We start from the raw sequence: 9,774 nt of genomic DNA, 5'->3' as shown, positions 1-9,774 counted from the left end.
CTCCTCACCACCGCCACGCTGTGACGATCAGCTTTTTTTAGTGTCTGTTTTGTCCTGAGGGAAGAAGTTTCCCACATTTACTTTCTTTTTCTCAGTGGGAAAGATTCTATTGTTTGACTCTCATGTTTTTGCTACTTCATGTTTTCATTTAAACAGTAACTGAATTCAGGAGATTAAAGATACACAGTTAAATTGTCTGTTACTAACTGTAGTTTGTTTCCATCCTCCCTCTCTCCCTCTCCCCAGAATGCAAGTACTTCTTTCTTCTTGTGTTTTGATGGTTTTGATTTGATCTTGGTTTGTTTAGTTTGGGGTATTGGCATTGATTTTTAATAAAATTATGGTTGGGATTCCACAGAAATGAAACATCTAACAATGTTTAAAGACTTGCATGTGGACGATAGAATCACGTTCATTTTTATTGATGCTAAGCGGTGACTGAAGCACTTTGGAGAATGATAAATTTTGTAGTTGATAAATTTTGTTTTCACTTGAAAAAAGAGTAGACAATGTAACATGACAGAAAACAAAAATTTGTACGTTTCCATTATAAATCTCCCCCAAATTTTCTAGTTTCCACTAGCATACGTGCTTTAATATATCACAGCTATGATCTTGGTGGTTGTGGAGCGCACAGTAGGAAAAAAGAGGGATGGAGGGAACGTTCTAGATTGAGCCCAAGCGATGTTCATTGCTGGGATTCAGGTACTTCCGGTATTTCCATCCGGAGGATTGTTAACACGATGCACTAGGGGCCTCCTGAAGAAAAAAGTCCTAAGGAAAGAGTAAAGCCAGGGACGAGTTTGGCCAGTAAAAAATGGCAGCAGCAGTCAGAGGTGAGGTGGGTCTTCTGAGGATCGCTGAATGGGGAATCGCCAATTAGTGAAGCAGTAGGCTTTCGGTCATTGGAATCCAGCCTTCTAACGACCATCCACTGCTACTCAAGCCCTCCCAGGAGGAGTCGAACCTCCAGACCTCACTCAAGGTGATTATGTTACCCAACCAAACTTGGGTCCCTTTGCCCACTTGAAGTAAAGCCAATCTATTGACACTGGGTTGTGATGAAGAAAAGTGTAGCATTTATTTCAGGACGCCAAGCAGAGTTCAGGCAGCTAATGTTTAAAAGGCCTGAACTTCTTGCTTGGCACCCTGCAGTAAACAGTACCCTTTCCGTTACCACAGCCTGTTGTCAATAGATTGGCTTTACTGCCTGTGGGCAAAGGGACCCAAGTTTGGCTGGGTGACAATTTTGGCACCCCAGATGGGATGGCAGTCCCGAGTGGGCACCTCACCCATGGCACATTGGCCCCTGGCCAGTGGCAGCTCTTGGATTCAGTCCAGCAGCAACCTGAGCACCTTTGTCTCAGGGACAGCCCCGAGTGTTTGCCACCGACCAGGTGTTGCTAGCCCACGGCGCTGTGATGAAGGAAACAAGAGGAAGGCGATATTCACGGGGGGACAGTTTGTCCTGGGAAGGCCCCATAGGGCTTAGTTACAATTATTATTCATTAAACAAAATACATCTGCTCATGTGGGTAGGGAGAAGATTCTCCTTCTGGGAAGGTAAGATGATCTCTGTATTGTAATGTATACAACAGGCAGAGTAGCGCTACATCTCTGAGAGGAAGACATGCCAGAAACACTCCTTTCCAGCTACATGCTGAGCTTAGGCTCCCCTGACCTCTGAGTACACCACTGACACTGTGTGATTGGTTTGGGATCTGTGTGATTGTTTGTTTTCATGGGAAATGGGTTCATAACTTCCATTAAGTTCTCAAAGGTGTCTGAAACCCCACAAAAACTGACCACTGTTTTATATGTGGTCTCTGCTCGGTCTCATCAACACACATAGCTTCATTTGTTACCTACCTAATGATTCTCTCAAGTATATATTCCCAAACCATTTACTCTTCAGAAATAAAATTTGTAGATAATATAACCATTCTACAAACACAAAACTAAGCTTAGTGCCTTAACTGTAAAGTAAAGGCAATATCTTAAAAGGATTTATGATAAAAATTGTATGCATTTCATGCTGGAGAGGGTGTGGAGAAAAGGGAACCCTCTTGCACTGTTGGTGGGAATGTAAATTGATACAGCCACTATGGAGAACAGTATGGAGCTTCCTTAAAAAACTAAAAATAGAATTACCATATGACCCAGCAATCCCACTACTGGGCATATACCCAGAGAAAACAATAATTCAAAAAGACACATGCACCCCAATGTTCATTGCAGCACTATTTACAATAGCCAGGTCATGGAAGCAACCTAAATACCCATCGACAGACGAATGGATAAAGAAGATGTGGTACATATATACAATGGAATATTACTCAGCCATAAAAAGGAACGAAATTGGGTCATTTGTTGAGACATGGATGGATCTAGAGACTGTCATACAGAGTGAAGTAAATCAGAGAAAAACAAATATCGTATATTAACGCATATATGTGGAACCTAGAAAAATGGTACAGATGAACCAGTTTTCAGGGCAGAAATTGAGATGCAGATGTAGAGAACAAACGTATGGACACCAAGGGGGGAAAGCAGCTGGGGGTGGGGGTGGTGGTGTGCTGAATTGGGCGATTGGTATTGACATGTATACACTGATGTGTATAAAATGGATGACTAATAAGAAAAAAAAAATTGTATGCATTTCAATCACAAATGGTTGCCTGTGACTACATGGGAGGACATAGTGAAGTGGTCAAGGGCTAATGCCAAAGTGCCGTGGACGTGACAGCTACACATACAGCTGAGCATTTGTGTATTACTGGCAGCTCAGATACCACGAGAAGCATTGTCACTGGTGACAAGATTTTCCAAAATGGAGACAACTCTTGGTAAAGCTCTAGACAAAACAAAGTTCCCTGATTTATAAGGAAGTTTCATTCCTGAAAGATCTAGTGTACGAAATCCATACAAAACAAACAAAACCACAACCACCACCATCACCACAACGAATTTGGGGTTCTATACAAAAAGAGGAGTTAGGTTCTCAGCTCAGACCATTATAAACAAAGGTACTGCCCATGTGAATCCTCTCGAATCCTCCTGAATACGGAAGAGTTCTTCATTGTGTGCGAGTGTCCCTCTCATTTCAGGATGCCCAGCATCCTTGATTCTTGTCCACTAAATAAATACCAGTTGCACATCCCCTCCCATCATTTTGACAACCAAACCCCCCCCCCCACAAAGTCCAGAATGCCCCCAGGGAGGTGGTGTCACCTCCACTGAGAACCACTGACCTACCAGCTACAGTTGAGACTCTTGAGCTTTGCACACAGGTCCTTCCTGATCTGGCTTCTGTCTCCCTCTCCATTCCCATCATTCATGCACCCTCCATCCTGCATTTCAGACCACAAGAAGTTCCCTGACCTGGTGGGCCTTTCCTTGCACATGTGGGGTTCCCTTTGCCTGGGAACGCCCTTTCCTAGTCAAACTTGTCATCCCCTCTTCTCCAAAGCCTCTCAGAATGCGTTGGTACTCCCTCATGTCTCCCACTTTGCTTGCTTACCTCTCTACAACCCTCAGCTCATTTCTTCCCAGCTCCACGCCCAGACTGAGAGCAGGAGCCAGGTCTCCTGTGTCTTTATAGTCTGGGGTGGCCCACCCTGGGGGTTCAGCTCATGTTGGTTGTTGGGTGACATCGATGTGCTGAGAGGACCCTGGCCTTCTCTCAGTTCCAGGCTCTGTTCTGCTTCCAGGTCTCCCACATGGTGTTCCTTCTTCCTAGAATGTGCTCCTTGTTCCCTCATCTCCTACCTCAGCCCAACTAAATCCTACTCTTCTTCATGTCTCTTGTTAAATGCCGCTTATCCAGGGCTGCTTTCCTTGCCCCCTCAAATGGCTCACCAATTATATTATTTGCCCTCACAGTACTCTGCACTTCTCTTTCTTAACACTACACAGATGATCACCAGGTTCCTTCGCAAGGACCAAGCCAGAATCCTCCTTTTTATTGGATCCTGTAAGCCAGAGGTTCTTGCATCACCCCTAAATGACTAATAATGACTTCTTAGAGAATGAGGCTCTCAAGCTCAATTTATCTTGATTTGGAAAAGCAAAGAAATATGACCGTCTTTTTTTTTTTAATATTTATTTATTTATTTTATTTATTTTGGCTGCCCTGGGTCTTAGTTGCAGTGCAGCACGTGGGATCTTTGTTGCGTCATGTGGGATTTTTAGCTGGGGCATGCGGGATCTTTCAGTTGCGACATGCAGGCTCTTAGTTGCAGCATGCGGGCTCTAGTTCCCCAGCCAAGGATCGAACCTGGGCCCCCTGCATTGGGAGTGCAGAGTCTTACCCACTGGACCACCAGGGAACTCCCAGAAACATGACCTTCTTGCTGGTACATTTCTTGGTCTGAAACTAGTGTATAATAGAGGATCTACATAGAAGTTTAATCAATAAAAAGTCACTCACAGGGTCAAGTAGACTTTTTTATATGACCCAGAAAAGAATACAGGCACTCAGATAACCAACATGTGCATGTGATCCTGCAGAAATCTCTGTGCTAATGAAAACGTTAGCATATAGAAGGGAAATGGACTGCATACAACTGGATAAATAGAGGGGTAAGCACTTTATTGTTGAAAAAATGATTAAAATTATATTTGGAGATGTGTACGTTTTTATTTTATTAAGTGAAGAAAGAAATTCTGCCACTCTATCCTCAAGACTTCTCCACCTGGGGGAGGGGGGGCGGGAAAGGCGGGCTCTGATTTACCTGCCTAAAGGGTCAGCCATCTCCATTCCTCAAACTTGGAGGCTGCTTGTTTTGTGTGCCTCATGTGTGATCCTTGGAACTAGTCTAGGAGTTTGAACTTCCTTTGAATTTTTGTCTCTGTTATTCTTTTTCGAAAATACTTTAAATTGGTTTGCCATTCAGTGTTCAGTTCCATATATGCCAATCGTTCTGCAATTCCAGAAGAAAGTGCACATCCTAAGTGATTGAAAAAAAAATGTGTTAATTCTAAAAACTCTTTAGCAGCCTACAGTCTGTTGCTATTAATAGTTCTTTCTTATTATATTAAAAAAAGAATGCCTCTTTAAAACAAAGCAGCATGCCTCACTAATAACATCCCTGGGTTTTATCTTCCTGCATACTTCATGTCAAATAGACCAGGCAAGCTTTTTCTGAGTTTTTAATCTCAATGTAATTCATGCTTTTTTCTTATTTTCATTGCTGTTATTAAAATAAAATTTTAATGTATATACAAAGTGAGGAATACTGACTATGCATAAAGTTAGATATAAGTTCTTGCTTATCAATCTAAAATAGAAATTGCTTTCATTATACATATATCAATTAGCCATCCCAAAATACTTACACATGGGATACATGCAAATAATCACTAATAATGCATATATATGCTTTAGAAGATGACTTTCCTGAATAATCTGGAAGTGCTTCAATTTATAGATTAGGAAGCTAACATACTTTGGAGCTGAGTTAAACAAAATAATTTAAAAAATAAATTATTCCCCATACATAGAAATAAAACATGACTTACAAATGTATAGTCAACTTACATGTGAATATTTGTAAACCATGAGTGATTTTAGAAAGAATAGATTCTATTTATGGATTAATTAACACCACTCTAATGGATGATATTTATATTTTTAAATGGAATTTTGCAATAAAGAAAAATTATGAGAAATAAGATTGTGGAGAATAACAGAAGAATCCCAGAAAGAATTCCCTATGAATTCCTATTTACATGGCATATGTATACTAATTACCTTAAAAAAAAAAAAAACTAAACTAACTAACTACTTTGTCTAAAGAGTTATTTTCATGATTAACTGTTGCTAACAGATTTTTTTTTTAAGTCATCTGTAGGTCATTTGATTTAATACATATTATTAATTTCCTAAAGGAAACAAGGAAAAGGAGAAGCAATTCTCAATATGTTGTTAAGCACAAAAGAACAAGAAGCAAAGAAATCAGGAAAAGTGAGAATATTATTTCTACAAGTACAATAAATGAGGAAAAAGACTGATGGAAGCAATTTTCACATATTGAGATATGGGGAAGTCATTTTGGCTTATACATGATTTGGCTTAAACTTTATGCTAACTAGAACAGCCAGTTTTGTAGTCTATTAAACATGCATTCTACATCTGCCTTAACCATTAAATAAAAGAATGCTTTTAAAAATAAAAATGAAGTAACTGTGGTCCAGGTAACCAGTGTGGAGCCAGGTGGCCATTGTGCATGTCATTTCAGTCACATTCCTGCATCACTGAGAACTTCTAGTTCCCTCATATCTCCCTGGTCTTTCATGTCCAGTGGGAGGTGGAGATGATAACTGGCAAGCTTGGGACATGGGTCATCTTTGGATGAGGGTCTCTGAGTCAATAAATGCTTCCTTTAGCTTGTTTGGAAAGGTCAGTTGATGTCCTTCCTATACCGCTTGACATCACAGAAGGTTGACAGCCTCCAGTTATGACTGTGGGAAACTTTTTGTCAGTCTCTACCCCCCCGGGGCAACACTGCATCCCTCAGGGAGGGTCAGCACTTTGATAGGCATCCTGTGTGGTTTTTATATTTTATAATATAATTTTATATATTATTATTACTGGCAGACTGGCCCGGGGAGCTCAGATTCCGACATAAATGTGGTTACCTCCTGGTCTTGCTCAGCCCAGGCTCTGGAAAATGTGGTGGGACATGGTGGGGAGGTAGAAGGAAGGGAACGTGACATGCCACCCTATCTAGGGAAATGAAGAGGCGAAAATGGGTTCCCATACCTTCATTATTCTCCTACCCAGTCTCCCCTAGGTAAGGGAGCCAATGAACCTGAGGATTTTTGGAAGCACTGCCACTGTTCTAGAAGCTGCCGGCCGGTAATATTTAAGCTGGAGTCGGTTTCTGCCACCAGGTGGCGCCAAACTGAAGTTAGGACTAGGTTGGATTTGGGTCTCGAAACTGGACCTCAGCTCCAGATAGCATCACTTTATTAACCTCACAGTAAAGGAAACTCACATCTTGGGCTGCTGAATTTTTTAGACTCTACTTAACATACTAAGGTGGAATTTTACTGAATGTGTTTGTATGTATATTATTTATCATTTTTTAGAAACAGAAATGTGATAATGTTGTGTATATTGCTTTGCATCTTATTTTTCTCCCCACAAATATGTCTTGGATAGCTTTCCATAATGTAAACCAATTGTTTTTAATGGTTGAATTGTATCACATTACATAAATGTAGCATCATTTACTTGACTCATCTAACAATAACAAAGTTTTTTTCTACCTTTGTGACTGTTTTTGCTGTTATTACAAATAATGTAATGAGAATTCTTGAATATATGTCTTTGTGACATTTGAAAGTATAGCTGTAGGACAAATTCTTAGAAGTGGGTTAGAGATACTCAATGGAGAGAACAGGACTCACTAACATAGAGATGAGATTTGAAGCCATAGGAGTTGACAAGGGAGTGGGGCGTCTCCAGTCAGAGCCTCCAGGAGCATCATGTGTAAAGCACAGGAAAGGAAGACACAGAGGTAAGGGACAGGGAACTGGTATCCTAAGAGAAACAAAATCAAGGAGCTAGAGGTAGGATGGTGAAGTCATTGGTTAATGATATAGATTCAAAATTTAGGTAAAGAAAAAGGTCTTCATATTATGTTGTTAATTCCAGGGCTGTCTAAGGGGTGCAAAATTTTTCTGTTTACAAATTCTAACTGTAGAGAGCATGTATACATACATAGTTATAGCTCTGGATGCCAAGAGATATTTATAAATTGAGAGGCAGATGGCTGGGATATCAGATGCTGAACGCTTGAATCCTAGTCTCTACCAAATACTGGTCCCTGTATGGTCCCAAGAGGAAATAACAGATACTATGAGGTGAGTTCCAAGCCCCAGAGCAGAGCTCCAGTTAGGCTGAACCATATGGAGGACTCCTTTTAGATACTGTATCTTTATTTTTTTCAAATTTAAATACTTTCTCTTTATTCTTTTATAAAAGTAATATATGATTGGGGGAAGGGGGAAATGTTAAGCAGAAAGTGAAAGTCCCCCCTAATTCTAGGCCTCAGAGATAGACATATAACCAACTTGGTTTATATCTTCCAGGCATCCCTTTTAATAACTGGTGTAATGCCATTGGAGGGATGCGTGTGTTTTATTTAACCGGTCCTATGCTGATGAGCATTTAGACTGCTACCAATTTTTCTGTTACATATAACTCTACAGAAAATATCTTTGTACATAGATCATTGTGCCCTTAATGGGTTATTTCCTTAGAAGGAATGCCTAGAAGTGAAATTTTTAGATCATGAGTCTGCAAATTTTATATTTGGATGCATATTGCCAAATTACCTTTCAAAAAGGTCGCACAGACTCTGCACTCAACAGCAGTATAGCAATGTTGGTTTCCCTATGCTCTACTTGCAAGATTGAAGATTCATTTTTATGTATAGATTAGAAATTTTCTTTTTATGTGGAATGTCCGTTCACATGTTGCTGAGCCATTGTTCCAGTTATCTATTGTTGTTTAACAGACTACCCCAAATAAAACAACCACTGTTCTATTATATGTCATGATTTTGTGGGTTAGGAGTACGGACAGGACTCAGTCAGGTGACTCTTCTCTCTCCATGACGTTGAGTGGGGTCACTTGATGGTATGGAGCCATGCCTGGGATGGTCTGGAGGGTCCAAGATGGCTTCATTCATTGTTGGCGTCTTAGTGGGGATAGCTAGAAGGGTGTACCCAGCCAGACCCTGGTTCTTCTCCATGTAGTTCTCAGAGCCTCTCTATGTGGACTCCCCAATAGGGAAGTCCAACTTCTTACAGGTGGTTCAGGTATCCAAGAAACCAAAATGAAAGCTGCCAGTTCTCACAAAGCCTAGACCCATAACTGTCGTAGTGTCACGTCCACCATTCTAAACTGGTCAGTGTGGCCAGGTTGTCCCAGATTCAAGGGGAGGCCCAATAGACCCTACCTCTCATTGGGAGGAGTGTCAAAGAATTTGTGGCCATCTTTAGTCTGTCTCAAATGCTAATATTAGTATATTCCCATTTCTTGGGGAAATTTTACTTGGACATGGTGAAAAGTCCCTAAAAATGTTCTTTAATTTCATTTGTAAGTATTTTACCCAAGGTTTTTGCATCCATATTGATATATAAGATTGATTTAGAGTTGTTGTTTTAAGTTTTGGTACTGGTATCAAGGTTGTTTTAAGTTTTGGTACCAAGGTAATTTGGTACCAAGGTAATTTTTAAAAAAATAATTAATTAGGTAGTTTTCCATATTTTTATCTTTGAAGGAGGTTACAAAGGATGAGAATCATGTGATTTCTGAACATTTGAAAGGCTTACTCATGAAGCTATCTGGGCCAGGATGTTTCATTGGAAAGAATTCTCAGATCATTTTTTAATTTTGTTATTGGTATGCAGATTGGATAACTGAGTTAGTTACGGTCATTTAATGTTTTTTTCATACTTAAGTCTAAAGTTGTGCATTGTGGCTTTGTATGTGAACTTGGAAAGTATTTTGTAATATTAAGGAAGGGAACAAAGTGCTCAAGAAATGTGGGAAGGTAGTACCTTCTGGTATACTGCAGGTACAAGAAGCTAATTTTAGCCCTCATCTTATTTTTTTCATAAAACTCAAGGGCATACAGACTCCTTGAAATTATAAAAAACATGAAAGGAAAATTTATAAGATACTGAGATGAGACCTGAGCTTGAGAGGCAGGCAGAACAAGAAGCCAAGTCAAGGCTCTTAGGAGCATCCTTACTCCTGGC

Source organism: Eubalaena glacialis, chromosome 9, assembly GCF_028564815.1.
Source record: "Eubalaena glacialis isolate mEubGla1 chromosome 9, mEubGla1.1.hap2.+ XY, whole genome shotgun sequence".
Lineage (NCBI taxonomy): Eukaryota > Metazoa > Chordata > Mammalia > Artiodactyla > Balaenidae > Eubalaena > Eubalaena glacialis.
Note: the sequence above shows the minus strand (reverse complement) of the source record.